The sequence below is a fragment of the Cryptomeria japonica genome, chromosome 1 (assembly GCF_030272615.1).
Source record: "Cryptomeria japonica chromosome 1, Sugi_1.0, whole genome shotgun sequence".
Lineage (NCBI taxonomy): Eukaryota > Viridiplantae > Streptophyta > Pinopsida > Cupressales > Cupressaceae > Cryptomeria > Cryptomeria japonica.
In genome coordinates, this window is record NC_081405.1 from 679,666,509 (window position 1) to 679,691,303 (window position 24,795).

Sequence of the window (24,795 nt, forward strand, 5' to 3'; positions counted from 1 at the left end):
ATTTTAAGAATTGACAAAAATGTGTGGTGTATGATTTCCAGTGACTTAATGGAACTAACCGTGAGCATTCAAAGCAAATTTACGTTACCGTTAAATTCGTGCCACAGTCAATTAGGCATCTCTGACTCTCGACGGGAAATTCAAATTTCCCGTTATTTGACGTGGATTTCTTAATATAAAATGCAACGTATCCCGCGCCCATTTACCGATTTATTTTGAATTCTGATTTACTTTCAAGCTTCTTGCAGCTACTATTACACCCTGTAGACATTTGTCCGTACGGATTTATTCTTTTTTTTCTCAATTTGTCCATGAAAACCGTCGAATTTTCAGAATCGTTGGTAAGCCACGTTTTCAGTCTGTTTTTTTTTGCACTTAATTAATGTTTCAGTATGTTTTTGAGATCCAATTCACAGGCGGAGGTGATAAGGTTGTCTTACAAGATGGGTTTCATGCAGGGTAAGCTTGGGAAAATTCAGAGGAAAGTTACTCTCAAAAAGAGAAGAGTAGAAATGCATTTCACTCAGAAAATGCAATTTGAGGTCGACAACAAGGTGTGTGTACCTTTCCTTTATGCCTTTTTCCTGTCCAAGAAGTCCATTGATACAATCGAATTCCATAAGTAAATTAACAAGTTCAATCATAGGCGTACTCCTACTTCAGGGGAAGAATGTTCCTCAGTCAAGAATACCCAATTTCTATATGTGCTATAATCATCAAGACCCAATTATTAATTCTTCTGTAATCACCAATACCCAGTTCTTCTGTAATCATAAACATTATAACCCAATTCTTACTTCTTCTGTAGTTAGAGGTATCTGATTCTTCCTTCTTAACCAGTAATGCCCAATCATTCCTTCCCATTTCTTACTCTTTTTTTTTCATCACTATTGATACCCAATTCTTAATTCCTGTGGGATAATCTATCCCTGATTAGTGCTTCTTCCTGAAGCATGGATACCCATTTTGACTTTGGTAATCATCTAGACTCGATTGGTTCTTCTTCTTTGATCAGCAATACCCAATGCTTACTTCTTTAATCATCAATGCCCGATTCTCGCTCCTCATGTAATCATCATTACCCAAATGTCACTTCCATAATTATGGACATCCAATTCTTACTTATTCTGTAATCTTCAATACGCTATTCTAGTTTCTAGCTTCTTCTATAACCATTGGTAGCCAATTCTTATTTCTTCTGTACTTGTCATTACAGATATTAAGCAATACCCAATTCTGCAATCAAGTAAGTCCGAAATCTCACACCTTCATTACCGAGGATCCACAAGAAGATAAGACAAGAAATGCAGGCTACACAGCAATTGCTACCATCGTATCTCAATACCAAGACATCATAAATACCTTCTTTTCAAATTCTGAGCTGAATTATTTTTTCTATAAGAAACAGTGTGGCTTCCATACTGAGGATTGGTATTTTGTGTCTCTTTCTCCATCAAAACCATAATGCCTTAATCTCTGAACCTGTAATCACCAAACCAATTCTCTTTTTTATTATATCATAACCCAGGGAGCTCAAGGCACAACATCGGATTTCATCCTTAAAATAGGCTGTCCTTATGAAATGGGAGCCCGAGTGCATTCTTTTCAATCAGATATTTGCCGAGGGGAAGCGTGCCCCTTATACCCACAACTACAAATTCGATCCCCCAATTAATATGTGCTAAACTGAAACCCTGAACCTTTTTCCCTTCTATATTGACCAAGTTGATTTTCATCCTCAAAATGGATTTTGCTCAATCAAGTGGCAAACTAGATAGAATATTTTCAATTAGGGGTGGACTCTAGGGATAATGTGTTCTTCAATCAAGTATTTGCAAATTCCTCCACCTTTAGGAAAGCTAATTTTCTCCAGGCACAAAAATAGACAACACAGGTTGCAGTCCAAGCAGCAGGTGCTACAGTCTTATCTCAATAAATATTGTTCCTTAAATTCCTCACTCTTTCCTAATTCTAACTTATATGCAACTTTTCATCAAAATCAGTATGGCTTAAGTTTTGCGAATCAGTGTTTTGTGTTTCTTAATCCATTGGAACTCTAAATATGAAATCCCTAAACCCTAACCTGTTAACGCTAAACCCTATTTTATTTTTCAAAATTGGAACATAGGGAAAACAAGTGACAAAGTATATTTTCATAATCAGAATTTTCAGTTCCCAAATTAGGTCAGCCCGAACGGAATCTTATTAATCACATGGAGGGTGTTCTTTAATCCAGAATTTCAAATTATTACTCCTTTAGGGAAGTTAATTTTCACAAGAACAGAAGACATGGAATATAGTTCCTAGAAAGTGCTATTCTCTCATCTCAATGACAAAGTCCTTAAAATTCGTGCTTGTGCATAATTGTGACCTAAATTTTACATTATACTAAACCACTATGGCTTGCATATTGAGGACTGGAACTTCACATTTCTGAATCTATCAAATCATAAATTTGTAACCCTAGATCCTTGACCCTAGATCACAATCTCAATCCATAAACCCTAAGCTCTTTTATTTTTGGACTATGGCCCAGGGAACTCAAAGAGAAAAACCAAATTTCATCCTTATGCTCTTTGATTAACATGCACTTTAAATATTAGTTTAAGTAGAATCTTTTAAACCACGGGTTCAACTAGGGGAAGGGTGTCCCTCAGTGAAGAATGATAGAATATCTAATATTCTGGACTCTAATCCCAAACCTTTTTTTTAATAGAAATATAGCTTAGAAAACTCAAGGGACAGTAGCTCATTTCATCCTTCATATTCATTGTTTTTCACCAATTGGTAGCCTAAATGGATTCTTTTCCAATCGAAGGTGTGTTCCCATGGGATGGATATTTTCCATTCAAGCATACCCAAATTCCTACACCTACAAAGAAGATAATTTTATCAATAATAAAGACAGGGAACACAGTTTGTGCAGTGAGGATGGTTTTCTCTTCTCAATAACAAGATGCCTTAAATTTCTATCTCTTGTTTATTGAATTTTACTTTCCATTTAAATCTATTAGGCTTGCAAATTGAGGATTGATGTTTTGTGCCTCTTAATCTCTCAAAACCCTAAATTCCCTTTCTTTATGTGTAAGCCCTTAACATTTTTTAACTCAGAACTTGATGAACGATATCAAATTTAATTCTCTGAATAGTTTTTCTTCAATCTACTAGCAGCTTGATCAGAATATTTACAATCAGGAGTTCACCTAGGGTAGGTTGCTCCTCAATCAAGATTAACCGAAACCCCAAAATTCAAATATTATGATTTAAATAAGATAATTCATAATTACAATGCCAGTAGAGAGAGACAGGAGAAGGCAACAACTACATATGTTTGGCAATTTTTGGTGTTATTTATCATTCACAAGACTTGGACCAAGTGTAAACTTTGTATGCTGATTTTGGAGTTGGACTTGAACTCGGTAAATAAACTTGACAATTCACAATATCTAATATATAGAAATGGTTTTTAACAGGAGGGCAGGATCATTATTTTGTAGAATCTTGACATGTAGAAAGGAAGCTTCTAAGAGGAGAGAGATGTATATAGAGATCTGTAAAACCTTTAAGAATATACAATAATTACAGGTAATGTGTAAAACATATAGTAAAGCATACTAGCCCATGTGGCTATATTTAATAAAATGTATTTAGCCCTTGTTACTTGGGTCTAGATGATTTCATGCCATATTGAGGACATTTTTCTCAATTCTGGTGGATGATGAGAACCATCTTGTAATTTTCAAGATGAGGCAAGAGAAAATTGAATTTGGCAAAGTATAAAGTGCAAAAAGAACACAAGTAGTAACAACAGAGTCTGTATGCAAGGAAAACTACATCTTACTTCACACATGCCACTTCTCAAGGTTGATTTGAGGACGATCAAAAGCTCAGAGAAAGATAGGCTGAACCACATAGATTTGGTGAGTATGGCTTTGTTTGGTTGGCTCGGGCTTCTTGTTGCATGTTTTGTCTTTTGTCATGTTCTCTTTTTCCCAAAAGTGCTCAATTTTCTCCGAGTGCATATTGAGATCCTGAAATTGGAGAACTAAGATGCAAGGATAAGGTGTAGAAGGAAGAACCAAATGACAGAATTTTTGGTCAATAGTATTTAGGTTTAAGTCTGCAAGACTATATTGCCTAACATGCGGCATTTGCCCAGCTTTGAGGGGTTGATCTTGGCTGGGTTGTCAGAGACAAGAAAAAAGAGAACAAAAAGAGTATTTGGAAATAGAGACACCCTAAACATATGTCATATCCCCTTATTTTTATATAAAAGAAAGTATAACAATGGCTTTGAATAATATTAATTGATTCTTATTATTATTTATTTGTATTAAGACTACCAGTTAAATAAATCAATTATTATTATTTAGACCTATCGGTCAACTAATGAAAAGGCACGATGAATGATGAGTATATTAGTTAAAGTTTAATGAAATTACAAGAAACGATTTAAGAAATGAAGGGCTTAGACCTTTCCAAGGGGTCGCTGCCACTAAACATTGTGTCTCTTGAGCGTGGCTTGTGACCACAAGAGATAGTGATAAATACGTCCAACAGGAGTCAGAAGAAAAAAGGATACAAAAAGGGAAAAAGATACTTCAGTAATCAGACCAGCATTTGGGAGGAAGACGATCCAGGTACGAACTCTCAGCAATAATCTGCAATGCACATATATATATCTAAATAACTGATTTTAAGTAATAGTCTTTGTAGATTTCATGCATATGTGGAAACGATATTTGGTTTATTTGAATGTAGTTATGCTCTGAAATGTTATAAGGCTGTAATAAACCCAAGTCTGATATGCTTAGTTATTCTGAACTTCTGTGCACATTAATCTACATTCTGAAACAAATCTGTATAAGCACATCACTGTATCAAATGCATATACACTTCTGCATACCCCGAATGGTGAATATCAACGATACTTGGAAATACTATGTTAGATAATACATTCAATTCATGTTGATTACTTAAACCCAAACTATGTTGTAATACTGAAAAACTGTTCTGAAGTAAGCCTGATGGAAGGGGGAGTTACAGTGAGGAGAACAGTGCTGGTGTTATCTCACAGGCACGTTACCTCATGGTTTAAGACTGGGGGTCTGTTGATATGTGTTTTATGCACATAACATTTCAGAATAAAATACCAAAGTAATTTACCCTCTCTTGAACAAAATCACCTTAGATGCTAAGGATAAGATCAACTAAAATGATTCCAAGGTTTCTACATGTCAAGTCTTGACGAGTGAGTAACTCAATGGTCGTTATGAATTGCTGTGTTCACTTGGGGACTTACACAAATGTTCGAATTAACTTCATGGATCATGAATATGCGAAATGGGTGTGCTGACAATTTAGGATATGGCAATGTAGTTCTGGACTCAATTCTTACTAGACTTACTTAAAAAAGGGGGCAAAAGGAATAGGGTTCAGGAAATCTATTCTAAGCCTAGGAATGTAAGAAATGATGAACAAATTTAGTGGAATCAAACTAGGCAAGGTCTCACCATCAAATCGAACAAATCTTGACACGAGCTTAGTGCAATCATCTAAGGTATACTTATAGATTTTCAAATTATCACCATCGAACATTGACACCATCCAAATTGATGCATATCAAGGGACGCACAATAATTGAAGTTAAGCTTGCGAATTTCCAGTTGATTACACAAGGCACACTTATCAATGACAAGGGGCTAGTGGTATGGATTAAGGATTCCACACAAATATACTCAACAAATCTTTCACTCAATCTAACAAACATGAAAATGAATTCTAATCTAAGTTGGAGGAATTGAGAACCATGAATGCAAGATAACATTTGAAAGACGAAATCACCATCAAGTCGAACAATGATTTATATTCAAGTAGCTGCAACATATACCAACAATTCTACAAAAACTCTCTCTTACAAATGAGAGGCAATGAGGTATATATAGAGTCTCATACAAAATGTATGGCCTAGATTAAAACTAAATCAAGGGCCAAGATCATGCCAACAAAAACCTAGAATTGCCCTTAGGGTTTACATGAAAAATGGTGCCACCAACATATGACCCAATAGAAAGATACCTAGTCATCAAATAGGGAATCTTCTAGAAGATTCCATCCTGCATCTCTCTCTCTCTTAGCATACTCCAAGAATCTAGCCAATACAAAATCTAATTCCTCCATGGAAATGCTGGGTAAGGTATCCTGCTATAAATCAATCACGTCCAATGCATCCGAGCAAGCATCCAAAGTGTTTTCCCAATCTGGCGTGAGCTTTTGCGAACTATGAACATGAATCAACAAAGAGACCAAATCATCTATTTGACTCTTCTTCAAAGAGTCCAACTGACAAAAATACATAAGTTTCATCTTGTCTCTTAATTTTGCTAAGCGTAAACCACTAGCTTCACTAACATCAACACCCAATAACTCCTCAATTGAGGCAAGGATCTTCAACTGAATATCATGAATTGATCCTTCCATCTCTGTACAACTCAGCTGGGCGCTCTCATAAGTTGATTTCTTCATGGCTAATGATTAATACCAGCAATGGAAATCGTATCTATCTCCACTGTGCACAACATTCTCCCTAATCAATATGGACTGAGGAATTTTCTTCAAAGCTCTTAGGCGTGGAAGATTATTCTCCTAAATAGGCTTGAATTCTTCCCAAAATCCCTCCAAATACTGGATTCTAAACATGAGCCTTGTTGTCTTGTCAAACGCCTGGACAAACTGAGTAAGGAAATCATCTGCCTGTTTCTTTGTACTTTCAATCCACTTCTCCACCTCCGAGAGTGTATCTCTCGTTGCCTCATAATGTGAATGTAGTCCACGATCAACTGCAATAGGGGAAATAAGGGTGGGATTCTCACGCTTTATCCCTGCAATGTACTCTCTAAGTCTGATATTCTCTTCTTTGTACTTCTCCTTTTTTTCAATCTCTCTATCCAATCTTGCACTGATTGCCCTAAGGTTATCACCAACCTCTTGAAATTCCTACTCTCTTGTAGTACGACCAAGGGCAACTAAAGTAATTTGGAAATCCATGGGAGTAGCAATGTCTGCCGTCATGCCTGCAATAGGAACAACCACATGCGCAATCCACATTCCTGTCTCATCTCTAGCTATGTGTGACAAAATCTCAGCTCTCTTAGGTTCTTGCTCCTTATTGCTCCTAGCTAAGTAGTCATCAATGTCATCAATAGGTTGTACCTCTATCATTTTCTTACTTTTCTCCATACTCTTCATCAGCCAATCAGGAATAGCGGCTATCTCCATCCACCATCGAGACACATCTCTCGATCAAGTCCTCTCAATGCTGAGATAACATCATCATCATCATCATCATCAAGATTATTCCTAGTCAAATCATATAAATCCTTTCCCAAACTAACCTCCAAAAGGACAGTAGGGGATCCTGACTGATCATCATCCGCATTAGGTTGAGCAGATGTTGCTGTGGCATGCAAATCCTGAATATTCTTTGGTAGTATCTGTTGTGAGGTATTCACACATCGCCCCATTGCAAATGGGGACCCCCACTTTTCGCTTTCTAGGGTTTGTCCTTTTGCTCAGTCCCAGGTTGTCTTAGAGTCTTTGCTATTAGTCTTTGCATTGAAGGGCTAAAGTTTCTTAAGTAGCCAGAAGGTTCATCAAGTCGGGTGAAAGGACTAAGTCAAGAGTCTATCTTAAGGAAATGAGACCCCTGTACCTCCCAAAGGTCATTGAGCGAATTTCCCATCTAATTCATGTCCTTGCCAAGGTCTTAGGGTGAGAATTTTACTAAGGTGGTATGCCTCATCAAGGTCCTAGAGCGAAACACCTAAGTCTTGTCCTTGCTCAGGCCTTGGAGCGAGCTTTTGATTTAGGTCCCGTCCTTTCGGAGGTCACAGAGCAAATTTCCTATATAAGTATTCTTGAGAGGCCGAATTCATGATGTTTTCATATGAAGAGGTTGAGGATTTGAATTGATGCAAAAGGAAGGGGTGAATTTCATGTCCTTAGGATGATTTGCCAAAATCTTGTCATAAAGGTCTTGTCCTTAGCAAGGTCCTTGAGCGAATTTTATCTTTTGGTCTTGTTCCTAGCAAGGTTATGGAGTGAAATTTTAATAAGGGGCACAAAACGAGCCTCTTCATTTGATCATGGATCTTGCATTAGCTTGGAACGAACACATCTTTCAAGCCTCGTTCCTATAGAAGTCTTGGAGCCATTTGTTTCAGACCTCGTCCTCATCAAGGTCATGGAGCGAATTTTGTTTTAGCCTGCCCTTGCCTTGGTCCAAGAGCGAAAATAGTCATTTGATCATGTTTTTAGAGCTGTCATTGAGCGAACCTAATCATGTCCTTGGGCTGGTCACAGAGCGATTTTATTATTTTGGGCCTATCCTTGGGAAGGACATGGAGCGGACTGCTTGCTTTGACTTTGCTTGCCTATGAGACATAAAGCTAATCGGATAAGAATGTACCTTACAAAGGTTTTCGAGCAAAGAATGTTGACATATAGGACCTGTCCTTAAAAAGGGCAGAGAGAGAACTTCACATCTTGACCTTGTACTTACCAAGGACAGTGAGCGAATTCATCTAATCATGTACCTTGCTGATGATTGAGGGCGAGTTTTATTAAGTATGTACCTCACACTCTTCCTAGAGCGAACTTACCCAATTGATGTACCTTGGAAGAGCTTTGGAGCGAATTTCTTTATCCATGTACCTTGCAGCAAGTCAGAGCGAATTTCACCAAATGGTGTACCTCACAGGGGATCTAGAGTGAATTTTGTTTTTGAGCCTGTCCTAGGCTGGTCACAAAGCGAAAATTCCATTTTAGGGCTTGTCCTTGGAGAGGACACAGAGCGAATTCATCATTTTGGACCTGTCCTTAGAAAGGACAAAGAGCGAACTTCACATTTTGACCTTATCCTTACCAAGGACAGTGAGCGAGCTGCACTATAGGTCCCGTCCTCCTGAAGATCATAGAGCGAATTCACCTCTTGAGTCTTGTCCTTGCAAAGGATGGTGAGCGAAATTTTCCATCTTGATCTTGTCTTTACCTTGGTCCAAAAGCGAACTGCACTTTGAGTCTTGTCCTTACTAAGGACATAGAGCAAAATCTTCCTTTAGATCATGGAGCAAGTTTTCAGTTATAAGGTCTGTCCTCACCATGGTCATTGAGCGAGTTTTACCTATTTTGAGCTTGTCCTTGCTGAGGGTCTAGAGCGATCTGCGGATGGTTATTGAGAAAATTTTGTTTTCATGACTGTCCTTAGAAAGGTAATTGAGCGAATCTAATCATGTCTTTAGGACAGTCATAGAATGACCTTGAGTGAATGTCTTAGAGTGAACTTTATTGTGATTTGTCCTTACCTCAGTCCAAGAGCAAATTTAATCATTTTTGGAGCTTGTCCTTAAGCAGGCCAGAGAGCGAAATTTTCAATATAAGTCCTGTCCCTGCCAAGGACATAGAGCGAAATGCATTGTGAGTATTGTCCTTAGGCCAGTCCTTGAGTGAATTTGATCATTTTAGGTCCTGTCCTTGGAAAGGATTCAAAGCAAAATTCCTTTTAGGGCATGTCCTTAGGCCATTCTTAGAGCGAATTACTTGTTTTACACCTTGATCGCTTAAATCAAGCGAAACTCACAAATATAGATCTTGTCCCTAGCAAGGACAGAGAGCGAAAAATCTCATTTAGGTCGTGTCCTCTCAAAAAGTCAGTGAGCGAATTATGTTTTAGAACTTGTCCTTAGGCTGGTCAGAGAGCAAACTGCCTTAGGAGGCTTGTTCTTAGTAAGGTTAGCCAGCGAACATTATTATAGGTTCCCTCCTTGGCAAGGACATAGAGCGATTGCATGAGATCCAAAGAAAAATTCAACAAGACAAGTATTTTGGCACCTAAACAAATTCAAAATTTCAAATTGCTAAGAAGAGATCAAGTTGGCCAACACTTTGAAAGTTATTTTTGTTCATACTAAATCAGGTCGGCCTTGTATCTTTATCCTAGATCACATATAAAGGGAGGTCAAATCAATCATTCTAAGCATCAATTCAAACATTTTTTTCTCCATCAGTGGCAGGTTAGCCAATTACTCCAGCAAGACAAAGAATTTCATCAGCATATTTGCGAATTTCATCCAGCGTATAGGTGAAATTCATTATTGAGGATGCAGGTTTGATGTCTTGAAAAGGCAAATTTATCATTTAAGTATTAAGGAAAAGCGAATTTACTCAGCTAAGAGGCCTATAAACCAGCAAATTCATCTTTAGATAGCCTAGATTTTCCCTAGGGCATTCAAATTACCCAATGAACTTATTGATTGCAATCATTCAAAATCAGAGATTGTGTCAAAATTAAGAAATCACGAGTTTGATATTATACTTGCTTTGTTTTGCAGATATGGAAGGAAAGATCATACAACCACCCTAAGGCAGGAGGCACAAGCAAGGATGGAGGGATGACTCGATCATGACAAACACTTCCTATCATCACTATGCAAGACTAAGGACAAGATACAAGGGGATTACTTCAAGAAGCTTCATCAGCATCAAGAACACCTCAAATGCATGAAGAAGACTCAATGTACTACTAAGTTGAAAAACTTCAAGTGTTCAACAATTGTAAGCAATAGCGGCTTATTGTCAAGGTTTTCATTCTATCACATCGACATGGAGAGATCATAAGATGGCAAAAGGGAGATCATATAACCATTCTAAGGCAAGATAGACAAGCAAGGATTGGAGGTTGACCACGATGGATACTTTCTATCACCACTACTTTGAGTAGGCTTGTAATGTCGAGTAACAAATTTTCCAAACCTACAAGTGCAAGTTGAGGTGGAATCCTAGTCATCGTCCCAGTCACCACTCACCAATCAGGGAAGGTCTACATCAGCATGTCTAGATACAATGTATTTGATTCCTCCATGAATGCACAAACTCCAAGGCACCTACCCCTGATATCTATTGGTCCACACATGAAATGTAATTTTCTCATTGGCTATGGAGAGTTTGTTGTAACAAACCCTAATTAGGGTTTTTATTTTAAAATCCTGGCCATTGATCTCAAATTGATCTAGAGCTGTTGAATTGTATTGAGAGCACTATAGAAAGCTCAAACTCTTCATTTGTAAGGGTTAATAGTTAATAGTTAATAGTGAGTAGAATAGCTAATAGTCAATAGATAGTCTTAAGAGAATAGAATAGCAAATAGAAGTAGATTAGGAGAGGGAAGAATTGTTGGTATGACTTGTAAATGAGATACTCTTTTCATTGAAGTTATGGTGAAATTTGTTATTTCAACAAGCCTCATGGTTCTACTTCTCAATTTTTTTTCATGTTGATTAGATTGAATGGAAGAAGCTGTTGAATGTATTCATGTGGAATCTGCTTAGTCCATACCACTAGCCTCTTACTGATTGTGAGCGTGCCTTGCGTGGTCAACTAGAATAACATGAGCTTAACCTCGAATCGTCCTACACTCATTGTTTATGCATTAACTTGAATGGTGATCAATGTTTGGCGGTATTGGTTCGAATATCCTTGAAACGTCCTTAGAAGATTGCATCGAGCTTGTGTCAAATTGTTCTATTTGATGGTGAGACCTTGCCTAGTAGGATTCCATAAAGTCATTCATTCATCTTCTTACATTCTAGGTCCTAGCATAGATTTATCAAACCCTACCTCTTTTGCTATTTTTTTATCTTTCAATTGAGTAGATAGGACCTAAGTTTCAGCAAATCAAGCATTCAGGCATTGGAATGTAAGTCCCCTTGTGATTCCAGCATAATCACATCAAACCAATGAGCTTATCCACACGTAGAGACCCTACATTCATGAACCTTGGAGTCTTTCTTGGATGAACCTTAAGCAAATCTTTAGCATCCAAAAGATTTTGTTCAAGAGAGGATAAGGTACTTTGGTATTTTATTCTGTGTTTGCATGTGCTTAAAAAACACATCAATAGTATCACTGTGTTGGAACATTGCTCAGTCTCCTTGTTTAGTTCTGGCATTTGAACTTCCTTGATTGATGAGGCACTGAGAGGTGGTGAAGGAATGATAGGTGAAGGAATGGTAGTCTTTTGTTTCTTCTTCTTGACCTCCTCAATCTTCTTCCCTCTAACCTTGACTTCTCCTGGTGTGTTCTTCCTTCTCTTCGGAGCTTGACTCTCCTCATCCGCGTGAATCCTGACATCACTGATAGTCCTCTAATCATCCTCGGAAGCGGATTCCTCCCGTTTCATCTTTTCATAAGTGAAGGTGACACCCATATCAACTAACTTATTCATCTGAATATCCACCCATGCTCGGGAGAAACTCAAGACCTCTCTTATCAATACGTTCAAATCTATTTCTTCTGACTCTGACCAACTAGGCAATAGAATCACCTTCTTCATTTCATTTTCATATTGTGGATGCGTATGATCCCTGTCATCTAACACCTGGTCAGGAATAAGAAAACGTCCACACTTACGCATGAAATCCATTGACATCCTGGAACACATTCGTCTCTTCATTGCTTGCTCGTCCATCATGTTGGCCCAATAGTCTTCTATGTCTACCTTGTGGATGAACTTCTCTCCCTCGATCCTTCCAACTTTCTTATCTGGATCAAATATTTCTCTTCTCTTATATGCTGCAAATTGATAGAATGCAAGTTCCTCACTTGCTGTGCTGGTTGCTAAGGTGGACTGACAATCCTCCAATGTCTTCGCAACTGAAATAGGGAATGTCATGCTTGTCCTGTGCTTTTCTTTCTGGATAGAATCAAACTCCAGAAGCTGTCTCACCACTTCCAACAAGATCATTCTGTTAGAAGGATACCTAGGAAGCCTGTAGGGTTTGGATTGAAATCCATGAATCTTAAGTTATGTGAAAGTGGGAAACTGTATATACCACGATCCATATTTCTCTATCAGCTCCGTTGCCTCCTTGGACAACCTCCTGTGGACTCCACCTTCTAGCATCTACGTTATGTACATTGTGAATACATCATTCACTCTCTTATAATCTTCAATTCTATACATGTTCAGCTGTGGATAGCATTCATAACTCCTGAATTCTTCTTGTCCATTCCCGACTTCACCTCTGCATATCAATCCTTTGTATGTAACAAACCGTGCAAGCAGGTACACCAAATAGGAAGTCATGGCGAATGACTTCGACCGCTCCACATTCCTCAGCTGAAAGTCCAGATTGTCACTTATGATTCTAGACCAATTTATCAGTGTTCCTTCTAGACAATCCTAGATGAAATAGAACATCCATCCATCGTATATTGCACCCTGCGACATCCCCATCACTCGGTTAAGCAGGAATACTAAGTCACTATATTCCTCTCTGAAGTCTGTGCACATGAGTGTCTTGGGAGCCTTGGAATGATGAGTCCTAGGCTTGATCATCCACTCCTTGTTTACTATGGTCTTGCACACATCCATCTTCTTCTTATATTGGTCTTCATATTCATCCTTAGTTATATCCTTCATGTCTACTTCATGTGGAATTCCAAACACTTCAGCAATCGCATCCTCAGCAAGGTAAGCAATGACGACACCCTTAGGAGTCGTGATCATTCGGGAGCGAGGATCATAACATCGTGCACACTCTAGGATAAAATCACTGCACTGTATGGATTGGGGAAATCCAGTGGCCTGATAAATGCCACTCTTCATAATATTCACATAGGTTGAGGAAGGAATCTGGCTTCCAATTCCGAATATACGCTGTCACATCTGGTTCATCTTCAGGAAATGCATGTCGTGTTTGTAATCTCCTTCCATCTGGATGACATCTTGGATTCTGGATAGAATCTAGTCTCAAGTATCTTCTCTTGTTCTCTCCTTTCCTTGAGTCCGGACTTCGACATCGCACCTGTACGAAGCTAGAAGTGAGAACTTAGGAAAATATAATATTCTTGATAAAATTTCCGATTTCCTAATGATTTAAACTAATTTGGGTATGAAAATCAAGAAAATAATCCACACTCTTGATAGATTTCAACAATGGAATACAAAATGTGACAAGGTTAGGGCATAAAACCCTCGTCAAGTTCATTAAAATCAATAGTTTTTAGACCAAAGTCTGAGAACACCTCCTTATACTTAGAAATTATGTTCAAATTAGAGTACAAAGGAGTACACCGGATCAACAATGACTAAGGAAAAGGTGTGAAAGGTTGTGTTTTCACACAAAACCAAGTCTGAAGACACCTCACAAAGTCAACAATGGCTGCCAGCAAATCTGAAGATAACCTGCAACTTCACAAATTAATCTCTAAAAACATGTTGCAATCACCTCAAATGTGTACAAACTTGATGAAAATGAATTTTAATGATGAAAGCAATCATATCCAGGAATGTAGGTCTGGTTGGTAAAAGTAAGATTTGTTGAGGACAAGTAAAAATATGGATTGCTTTAGACTTACCAGCAACTTGTAAAGTATTAAAAATCCCTGAAAATGATCGAAAAATATCAAAGGAATGAGCTCCAAGCAAAATCGCCTAAGTGGGTAGGTGGCTGGAAATGAAGTTTTTTGAGGACAATTGCCAACCAATGAAGTTTTCAGAGCTGCAATAGCCTTCAAATGGTCTGAAAATTGACTGAAAATCACTCCAAATTAGCCTCTAGACAAAATCGCCTAAGGCACAAAAAAGCTGGGAACACAATGTAGGTCTGAAAAACGATTTTCCAGCCAGCATGAAGGTATAAAATTTTAGCAATGGAGGCAAAACTCAGGTCTGAAAATGCCAACCGGCAACCTCCCAGCTAAGGCATCACAAATGGTGAAGGAATTCACTCAAAATCGAAGGCAAGTCACCTCCAAAACAAAAGTCACCCCTCCAAAAACAGCCACCTCTCTAGAAAAATCGAAAATCTGAAAATGAAGCTCCAATGGCAGCCAAATGGCAGTCCAAACAAATCACCTTGTTGGAAATAAGAAAAAAAAAATGATAAAGTAAATCTTCAATCCAATGTGTCACTTAGACACTTCACCAAAAATCGCCAGCTGGAGGAAAAATCGCCCTTGCAATCACACACTTAGCAAATATAATAATAAAATAATGCTGGGATCTCTCCTTTAAACTTGCTTTCACCATCAACTTTCACCACACAAGCAATGTGGGATAAAAAATTTGTTCTTATACTTGCTTGGCAAAAATCGATTTGCTTCTAGAAGGTTGAAATCATTAAATGCTTATTGCAAATCATTTATTAATTGTTTTTTATTTTTTAAATAATCATTGCTTTTCGTTAAAAAGCAATTAAATGAGGCTCATTTATTAAAATATTTCAAAATTAAAATTAAAATGGCCAATTGGGGAAAATCGATTTAAGTAGGGATAAAAAATCCCATTAAAAATCATTAAAAAATCATCAAAATTATTCCCTTAAGGGAAAATCGATTCCAGTAGGGATAAAAATCCCTATCAAAATTCATCAACGTGCACAAAATTGGGTCCAGGGGAAAATCGATCTTAGTCTGGAATGAAAATTCCAATTAAAACTTCATCATTTAACACAAAAATGCCCTTGTTGGAAAATCGATCCTAGTCTGGACATTCATCTGGACACAAAATCATTAAAATTGCACTCAGTGGAAAATCGCCTAGGGTCCAGAATGAATATCCGCACAAAAATCCTCAAAATCTTGTCACAAAAGACCTGGTGGAAAATCGATCTAGGCATGGAGTCATCACAAACGTCATCCGCAACCCTATCCATACTCCTGGTGGAAAAATGAAGGTAGTCAGGATAAAATCCCAACACTTAGTAAAAATTAAAGCATCTAGGGGAAAATCGACCCTAGTATGGATTCTCAATGGTGGAAAAATGAGGCAAGTCTGGATTCCAAGGGAAATCCATGGCTAGTCTGGATTTTGAGTGGGGGAAAACCATGTGTAGTCAGGAATATGAGGGGAAAAGTACCTCTAGTGTGGAATTTTGACCTTTTAACCCTTAGAATATGGATTTTCATCTGGAAAATGATGATTTTTTCACTCAAAATCACTAGAAAACTTCAAAACTCAATAAAACTCATTTGGACTTAGGCAAATATACCAAAAATTTGAGCTAAAAATAAGGAAACCTATAGGGATAAAGTGCGAAATTAACTTAAATAATTTCCTAGGAGCGAGAAAACAACTCCAAAAGGTCTGAAAACACCTTAGCACTTTTAAAATCACCGACGTGGATGTTCAAAAACACGTTAACGCTCAAAAGGTCTACACTTAGACAAAAATATGATCATTTAAAATCTCAACTTTACGTGGTTGATCCTATAACTTCAAAAACCCTAAACAACACTAGGCATGATCAAAATTCCGAGACTCGGGCACAAGAAACTCAAAATTTCGCACTATGCCGCCAAAACCCTCAACTAACCAACGCGAGAAGCAGGAAAAGAGGGGGTCCCCGTTGGCAATGGGGCAATGTGTGAAAAGGTCACAACAGGGTCCCATGAGGCCAAGGGAGTACAAGGGTGCTGCTCTTGGGCCTGTGGAGTATAGACTTCTCGGGTACCTTACTGTGACAACCCTCTCCCTCCTCTGTCATACTGGATAGTAGTACAAAAAGGGGAACACAAGATAGGAGATGACAAGTGGAGGAGAACGGTGATAGGACACTCCCCTAGGTTGGCCACCTCATTGATGGCAAGAGCCACATGGGGTCAAGAGGGATTCAGTTGCTCTTGAGCCTAGTTGGAGGGGTCTATTGGGCACCACGCTTGCTCACCCTCTCCTATGTTCAGTAAATTATTAAGTTTTATAATCAACTTATGTTAGAATCTGTCATAACTTTATATGCAACACTGTATATATATTTTTATATATATTTCATCTTCTCTAACTTGTTGCAGGTCTCCACTCTGAATTTCCAGCTATTCCTAAACCCCCCTTCACCTCTTTTTAAGGCATTAAACATGTATTCTTTTAGATGGTATTTTTGAAGCTATTATTTAATTTTACTTCCCATAGATATAAGTGCTGATTATACTAGCCTACTTTCTGAATGATAACTAGTGTCACTACTTTACATAATTTTGGAAATATCGATGAATCTCTCCCTTATACTCAGTTAGGACTGTTATTTTGGGTAATTTCCAGGAAGGGACATTACGACATATCCTCCCACTATGGAATTGGTTAGGAAGGACAAATTACAAAGCAAGATAGATGGGAACAGTAACTTGTGCTCAGATTATTGTGTGCATAATAATGCTAATCTAATTACAAAAAAATAATACACTAAATTCAAGTAAACAATAAAGACATCATTAAAAAATCAAGCAATGTCATAAGAAAGTAAAGCAATTGGGAAGCAAAATGCCCAAATGCTGAAGCAAACAACGAAATGAAAAGTAGGAGAATTGTGTATTTCTTTTAATCATAAATTCTCTTCAACAACACCCAAATCATAGGACTACTTCGAGAAAGTGACAAGAGAAGGGCAAGAAATGCAACTAAATATTCTTATTTTATATCTTGGTGGGAATCCATAGCAATGCTTAAAACTGCAAGATAATCCTAAATACATCGACTTATCTATTAGTAAGGGGATGTTTTTGAGAAAAATAAGAGATAATATGATTGATATGAAGAGCAACTAAGGAAAGCTGGCCAAGATCATTCATGCAAGCTAAGAATATGGTGTAAACAAAGATAATGTGCTAAAAATAATGAAGTTAATTGATGGGATGCTCAAAGGTGTGAAGATGCAGGCTAAATTCATTAAGAGTATGGAGGCTTAATAGAAACAAGTGAAAACCAACAAGTCTGAGTAAGAAACTACTTAGAGCAAAGCTAGATGCAAGCGTACAAAGAAAACTATGGACCCAAATGCAGTATGGATACTGAAATGACATGCAAACAAGACTAAGAAAGAAATCGAGATGTATAGATGAAACTAAGAACAAACCAGCAAATTGCAAAGTGCAAAGGTTATTGAAGCATTGCTATAATGAATATTGAACAATAAAGAGTTATAGATGCATAGAAAAAGGATTTAAACAAGAAAGGAATGTGTTGATGAGTGTTTTATGACTTCATGCAACATAGAATAAAATACTAAGTCTATCCTCTCTTGAACAAAATCTTCCCAAATGCTAAATGATGTGATTAGTTGGAAGATTCCAAGGTTCTGAATGTCAAGTCTTGACATGCTCTTGGATAGACTTAGTTGTATGATGTGATTTTCTTGGAATCACAAGGTAAACTTACGTTGAATCACTGATTTGAAAAAAAAAAGAAAAAGGATGAAGGGTTGAGAGAGTTAATCTAATTTTAGGCATGTAAGAAACTATGGATGATCTTTGGTGAAACTCAACTAAGCTAGGCTTTGACATGCAAGCAACCACTCCAGAAAGCCAAAAAGTAGGGGTCCCCATTTGTAATGGGGGGATGTGTGAAAACGTCACAACATCTATCATCACCTCGAATAAATGTTCTTGAACATTTCAAAGATAAAGACTCAATCCACACTTAGAACCTCTAGAAATTTCGACTCAACTTATCAAGGCACTAAGAAACATACTCAAAATGAAAGAAGAATCCCAAACCGGATCATGGCACTTAGTCTTTGAGTGCAAATGATTCATTCCGACTCATAAGACCACTGCGACTCTTAGAATCCACCATGACTAGCTACGTAATTTGTCCTAACTTCATAAGCATCATGGATAGAACCTCGCTATTGGCGAGTGTTTATAGCCTCGACGAGGTTATCGCTATAATCTCACGAATATTGCTCCATTGCCAGCTAGGTATCCATAGCACTGTTGTGACCATTTCACACATCGCCCCATTGCAAATGGGGACCCTTGCTTTTTGCTTTTCTGGGGTTTGTTTTTAGGTCTTTTAGGGTTTTGTCTTTTAGCATTTGCATTTTGAGTGTCGCCAAGGGGATCACCTGGATAGCAGGTTCTGCTTGAGTGAGGTCAAGTTGATAAGTGATGAAGTCTGAATGTCCTGATCCTGAAATTTGGCTAAGTCTGTGATGTCTTGATCCTGAAATTTGGCTAAGTCTGTGATGTCCTGATCCTAAAATTTGGCTAAGTCTGAAAGTCCTGATCCTGAAATTTGACTAAGTCTGGAAACTGAAAAACCTCCAAAAACTAGATTTTGCAATATAACTCCTGGAGGCCTGAAACCACTCTCAAACATCCTAAAAGTATATATGGAATATAACTTAAAGTATAAGAACTTATACTTCAATGTTATATTCCATAAAATTATCCTGACAGAGAGTTCAAAAGGTCAAATTTCGCTCCCGACCCTCAGAGAAGGTCCACAGCGAAAAATCGCTCCTGACCCTTAGAGAGGGCCCAGGGCGAGATTTTGATTTACTTCATTTTGCAATGGAAAATTGAGCATGAAAGGGAAATGAATGACTTTCTCCACCCACCTGAAGAAGTTTTGGCTAGAAATGATGAAGGACCTTGTTGAGAACAGAAAAATCGCTCTTGACCCTCAGAGAGGGCCCACAGCGAGAAATCTTATAAGGGTCATTGCTAGCCTTATTTGGTCGACTTAAGATGTCAAAAGCATGATGAAGGATAGAATGAGCACAATGAGGTATGCAAACTTGATCAAAGATGATAAATTGAAGGAGTTTTGCCCAGGAAAGGTAAAATCGCTCCTGACCCTCAGAGAGGGCCCACAACGATCTTCTTTGTGTGCACATTTTTGGACCTTTCTTGGACATGAATTTTTATTCATAGCAAAGAACAAGATGACATCTTCCTTGGCAAAGTGATTTTTAGACGAAAAGTGAAGCATTTTGGTCCAGGTAGCAAAAAATCGCTACGGACCCTCAGAGAGGGTCCATAGCGAGATTTTCAAATATGCATTATTCTTGCAGGATCAAAGTGATTTCATAATTGGAGGGGATGGAGGAAGGCATGGTCTATCCGTTGAATATAATTTGGAGGATCAACACAAGGGGAAATCAACCCAAAATGAAAAAATCGCTCCTAACCCTCACTGAAGGCCCACAGCGAAAAATCGCTCCGGACCCTCAGAGAGGGCCCATAGCGAGAAACCTAAAATGGGAACTTTTCATCCAAGTTTGAGAAAAGCTAAGGTTAGGCATGGGTTTGAAACGATGTTTGAAAGGCCTTGAAGTGAAAAGAAATCGTTGAGAATCAATATTTTGAAGGCAATTACAAAAATCGCTACGGACCCTCAGAGAGGGCCCATAGCGATTTTCCAGTTTTCTCTCCTTGGTTTGAAGAATTGAGATAAAATCTTGCTTGGACAGGAGGAGGACGTGATGTGTTATGCCTTGGAGGTGATTTGAAGATTAAAAGATGAAGGAATTTGCCTAGAACCAGAAAATCGCTCCGGACCCTCACTGAAGGCCCACAACGAGATTTTCAAAAAATGTATGTTTTCTTCAAAATGGTGCTAAGGCAAGGTTTGGACAAGGAGAAAAGACCTCCAAGAGCAGGATGAATATTATTTTGCATTTAAAACTTGATGATTTTGGTCAGAAAATGAAAAATCGCTCCTGACCCTCAATGAAGGTCCATAGCGAAAAATCGCTCCGGACCCTCAGAGAGGGCCCATAGCGATATTGTTGAAAATCCTCGTTTTACCTTGCAAGAACAAAGCGAATTTGGTTGGAGTGGATTAAGGGAAGGCATTGCCAAATGATGAATGAAGTTTTAATGAAAAATGATGAAGAATCAAGCCTAAATTGCAAAAATCGCTACGGACCCTCAGAGAGGGCCCACAACGAGAAACTTCAAAATTGCACCTTTTCTCCAAAATTGGATTGAGCTAAGTTTGCAATTCAGTGAAAGGACCTAGTTGAAATGTCTTGAAGAAATTTTGGAGGTGGAAAAGTGCTAAATTTGAGAAAAAAATGAAAAATCGCTCTTGATCCTCAGTGAAGGTCCAAGGCAAAATCCTCAAGAAGTTTCATTAAGCCTTGTTTTAAAAATTAATATTCTCCAAATTGCATTAGATCGCCAAAATTGCTAATTTTGAGGCATTTGAAAAAATTAAAATTAAATTGGCATTAAATAAAAGACATTTTGGCATTTAATAAATTAATTTTAAGCCTTAAAAAATCGAACTTCTATCTTGGAGGCATTTAAAATTAATTTTTATTAAATTAAAATTAAATGTAAAACGCTCAAGGCCTTATATTGATTTATTTTGCCAAGTCGGCCCCTTTTGTGGAATTTTATTTATTTTTTTAAACCTTTTTTTGCCAAGTCGGCCTAGAGGGAGCAAAGGGGTGAGCGCTCTATATATTGGAGGTGTTTTTTCACAATTCAAATCATTCAATCATTGCTTCAAGTGCGAATTTGGAAGGCTAATTGAAGGTGCGAAATCTGGTTTGCTTGGAGCGAATTTATTTCAAGTGTTGGAGACTAGAAGGAGGTGGAGTTGATTCTTGTGAAGGCTAAAGGAGGCGCATTTTATCCAAGGGAGAGCTTTGATCTACATTTTGCCTAGCAAAATCCATTTTTTGCATCATTTCTTAGAGTTTAATACTCAAGAGGAGGTATGGCAAAATCATCTTGACACCCTTGTTTAAGGTTTGATTTTTGGACATTAGTTTTGGAAAAATCTAATTATTGCATGGTTAATTAAGAAATGATAACTCAAGATTTATTATGAAGTTTCCTAATTAAAATCTTAAATCTTCCTTTTAAGTTTAATTTCTACACTTCAAGATATATTACTAATTGTGAAATGTTGTGTAGGTATCAAGATGGTGATTCCAAAGCCCGGAGGATCTACAAGTCGGCAGGTTCTCATCAAGGACGATCAAGCAAGGATAAGAGCGACCTCCTCCAGTCTAGCATCGACAAGGACGACCTTCTTCGGTCAAGCATCATCAGGAATACCTTCTCCAATCCAACATTCCAAGGCGAGGTACATCAATCATCCTGCACATCAAAGACAGAATAAGTCAGAGCAAGGGTTCGTTGAAGAAGCAAATAGTTTCAGAAGAGTTAATTAAAGCTAGCTTCTCAGCAACATCAAATTGGCATCAACCAAGTGTCAGATGAGTTGGCATCCCAGTCATCACTCCTCCAGTCGCATGTCCAGATTCAATGTACCTAACTCATGGAAGGTGGCACAAACTTCGATGTACCTACCCTAGCTATCCATTGGTCGATTTTTCCAGAGAAGACATGTGTCCTAAAGATGTAATTTTATCATTGGTCAAGCATTAAATGTTATGTAATGGTTGTAACAAACCCTAATTAGGGTTTTCATTGTTGAATCTTGGCCATTGATCTCAAATTGATCTTAGCCATTGAATTGTATTGTGGGCACTATATAAGCCCCGACTCTTCATTTGTAAAGGCAGTTAGAAAGCAGTTAGAGGGGAGTAGTTAGAAGGTGAATAATCAGTTGATAGAGTAGCAATTAGAGTAGAATAGGAGGACAAGGCAAGAAATTGTTGCCATTGATTGTAAACAAACTACATTTTCATCGAAGTAATGGTGAAGTGTGTCGTTTCTTGCAATATGCATGGTTTCTTGTTGAATCTTCAATTCTAGATGGTAGATGATTAGATCGAATGAAGGAAATTGTTGAATGCACCTGTGTGGAATCCGTTTAATCCATACCACTAGCCTCTTGCTGATGGTAAGTGCGCCTTGCGTGGTCAACTGGAACAAATGAGCTTAATCATAAGTCGTTACACGTTTATTGTTTCATGCATTTTCTTGAATGGTGATCATTGTTAGATGGTGTACGATTTAAACATATTAGAAGCATCCCTTAGAAGATCGCACTAAGTTGGTGTTGAATTGTTCAGCCTGACGGTGAGACCCAGCCCAGTAGGAATCCACCTAGTCATTCATCCATCTTCTCACATTCTAGGTAGTAGAGTAGACTTCCTGAACCTTGCATCTTTTGCCATTTGTTTGTCTTCCCGTTAGTTAGTAGGACTTGTGATTCTAGCAAATCAGACGTTCAGGTCATTGAGTGTAAGTCCCCTTGTGATTCCAGCAAATCACATCATACCATAGAGAGCTTATCCACACGTAGAGACCCTACATACAAGAACCTTGAAGTTTCTCCGATTGATCCTTTTCGCGATATCTTCAGCATTCGGAAACTTTACTCAAGAGAGGATAAGGTACCTTTAGGTATTTTATTCTGTGTTCGCATGTGCGTAAAAAACACGTCAACAAGCCCCAATGGAGTTAGTTGCATATTCCCAAAGCCAAATACTTTGATATTTCATTTTTTTTCTCAATTTTTTCTTTTGATCTTTCTTTTCTTTTTTATTTTTTCTCTTTCTTTTGATATTGCTGTTATCAATAAAGCTTGCACCCTCACAAAAGCTGTTAACTTGAGTAACCTATTGAAACATGGGAACACTTCAAGGTTGTGGGTGACCTAGAACTGAGGTGGACCTCCAGAGCAAGCTGGTTCTTTCTAACTGGTATTCACCTAAACCTAATGATTTTGTTGAGAAAAGAGTGAGAAGGAAAAACATAAACTGAAAACTACAACCTAACAGGTGATACACCAAATGATGTCTTGAGAATGAACAACAAATAACACAGAATATAACAACAATAATACTCACCTACACAACCCAATAAATCATAACCCTTGCATTAATAGTTTATAAGAAGGCTAAAATCACAGTCCTAAGAGGAGAAAAACACTTCTTCTCACAACCTAAGACTGTTATTCCACTCACACAACTTATAACCTGCAAATGATTTATTTTATAGCATGCTGGGCTCAACCCTTGTGGGAGCTACATTTTAACCCACATGCTCAAATCTAATAAACATGATTACACCTGCATCTGCACATAACAAACACATTAGATAAAAATGGGCAAATGATAAGTGTGTTTGATAATTCTTACTTTTCTGGACATCCGTGACAGGCTAGCTGTTATAATGTATGTGAAGATCAGATTGTATGTTTATAGATGCGTGTATAAGTAGTGTTTGATGACCCGACATTGCTCTAACAACAATCCGTCTTCAGGTGCAGGCATGTGGAGCAGCGAGGGAGCGATAGCTCAATGCAAGGCAGTAGGACGACTAAGGACGATGCAGGGGAGCTCAAACCGGACTTGTCATTCAGGCAATGACGAGTCACCCTTCACTACTTATGCATTTTCCTTTCATAGCATCTTTAAATGTATCATGTTTTCCTCATGTGCATTGTAATGGTTAGTCTCACGTTTTGTGTGAGACATTGTTTATTTACATTGTTAATAAAGATACTCTTTCCTCTCAAAAATACTTGTACTCTCTCCTGTGTCATATGAATCTACATGAATGCAATCTGCAATCTGATAATGTAATTGCTTTTGATTTTCCTTTGTGCACTTGAAATGCAATATAGAGGAAGTAATATGTATCTTTGTTCCATTTTGTAAAACAAACATAACTTAACCTATTTTTCAGCTATAAGCGAAAAATAGGTAACAATTGCATTTCTTCTCTTTTCACATATTTTCCACACTTTGGCTTGTAAGCAATGGAGCTCATTTGGGTTTGAGAATTACAATGGTGTTGAAGTTGGATTTAAGATTTTTCACTAGTCATGATTTCACCTAAGAAACCACAATTACTTAGAGCAGTAGATTAAGCGTGTAAAAATATAGTAATAGAAAGATATTGGTATCAATTCACAATAAGTGATTCTCTTCCAAGTCAAGTACAATTCCTAACCAAATTATGAAGCTAGAGAGGAACAATCTCGGATTCAAAAGTACTTCATGAATAGACATCTAAGAAATGGACCAAACATAAAATCCAAAATCTTGCCAGCGCGTGAGTAAACAACACAAATGCCCTTCTCACAAAAGA

At 37.8% G+C, this 24,795-nt stretch overlaps 1 long non-coding RNA gene across 1 annotated transcript; it reads left to right on the forward strand.

The window, feature by feature from the left end:
- Positions 1–220: 220 nt before the first annotated feature.
- On the forward strand, positions 221–24,058 carry LOC131030322 (uncharacterized). Its single transcript, XR_009102890.1, has 3 exons — positions 221–341; positions 459–554; positions 23,966–24,058. It is a non-coding gene; the product is annotated as an uncharacterized LOC131030322 (long non-coding RNA).
- The last annotated feature ends 737 nt before the right edge of the window (positions 24,059–24,795 follow it).